This window comes from Orycteropus afer, unplaced genomic scaffold, assembly GCF_000298275.1.
Source record: "Orycteropus afer afer isolate SDZICR_OR568_19922 unplaced genomic scaffold, OryAfe1.0 scaffold00193, whole genome shotgun sequence".
NCBI classification, from domain to species: domain Eukaryota; kingdom Metazoa; phylum Chordata; class Mammalia; order Tubulidentata; family Orycteropodidae; genus Orycteropus; species Orycteropus afer.
Window position 1 is genome coordinate 2,451,179 of NW_006921780.1, and position 1,695 is coordinate 2,452,873.

Genomic DNA, 1,695 nt, shown 5'->3' on the forward strand with positions numbered 1-1,695 from the left:
ACTCCTGTGGTTGGGCAATCTACTTCTGTAGTGATACTGCCTCGGAAACCCAAGAAGAGGTCACTATGAGTTGGAGCCGACTCAACAGAAGTGAGTTTGAGTTTTATATTTTATATTGCCAAAGTTTAATACAAAATGCTAAGGCCAATGATGAAGTAATTAAACATGCTTATGCTCATATTTCTCTTAATCATGTAAATTTTCATGCTCCAGAACCTGGTGACCATGTATATTAGAAAGAGCACCAACTAAAGTATTGTTTGGAACCAAAGTAGAAGGGTCCCTATTTAGTTTTATTAACAAATGAATATGCTGCAAAATTATAGGGTGTAAAATCCTGGATACATCTTTCTCAGTTAAAAAAGACTAAAATCCTTAACTGAGTGGTCTAGCCAGCTGGAGAACTGAAGCTGAAATTCAGACGCTCTACCAAAATAGCCAGCAACTGACCTCCTCATCAGATGAGTGACTCACAAGTACACTTTATCCTTTTTATTTGTTATTTTTATATATTTCTATTAATTGTGACAAAAAATAATGTTGATTACCTCTTTAGCTACCTTTTTGTTTTTTAGAGGAATAAATATTTGGAACAAAAATTATTTTGTCTGATTATCACAATCCATAGTAAGTGTTGGTAACTTGACATAGTGTTGGATTTGTCATAAAATATCCTCATTCTGTTACAGAAAATTCATGTCCCATGTTTAACTACCACTTAATTCCACCTCCTACTTTAAATTCTAGCAAGCTTTTGCCCCATGCAATTAGAGTTAAGTTATGGACTCCTCTATTGGTAACCCAAACACCTTTGATACCATGTATTAATATCATTCAGACCCATTTAAGTGATTACTTGTGTGATACCCACTTACTTAAAAGATATCCTCACTTACCTTGTGATTTTGTGGAAACATCTCAGACCCCACCCAAATATTTAAGTAGTTTCAATACTCTTCATAAGAGTATAATGAAAAGCTAGTTGAAACTGCAATCCATAAATTGCTTCCCCCTTCTCATGCCTGTAATAGTGAATGTTGGAAAAATCTCACTGGCATAGAATTACAATTAGAAAGACTGTTTGTGATCATTTGTAATAATCCCCTAATGGAAACTTGATTGCCACATGTTAACTTTTCTATACCTTCTGTTTTCTCCAACCAAATTTTGTATGCTCCTTATGGATATGTATTTTTGTGTGGTGGATCTAATTATACCAGTTTAGATGATCCCTTCCCAATTGAAAGTGAATTACATGGGTAATTTCTTGTTTAGAGCCTTGGTGAATACATGTGTCCACAATGTACTTTGGTAACTTTGAGGTTATCCTTAGACATTCATAGTGATAATGCTAGTACATATTGGAAAAATGATATTAAATCACTATGTATTATGAAATGAGACTCAGAAGGAAGCCCATTTGTCCAACACTCATTTGTCAAACACTTGTGTTTGGTCATTTTTAAGAACTTTGATTCCTACTTATGATATAATTGAACTAGAAATATCTGAGAAGTTTATCATTCACTACTAACCAGCCATTCCATGGAAGACAGATGAGGTAGTCTTCCTCCATAAAGGTTTACAGCCATGGAAACCCAATGGGGCTTGCTATGAGTCAGAATCAACTTGATGGAAGTAAATTTGGTTTTGTTTTTATAGGGCAAATAGCAAAGGAAGTTGCTAATGGGATGG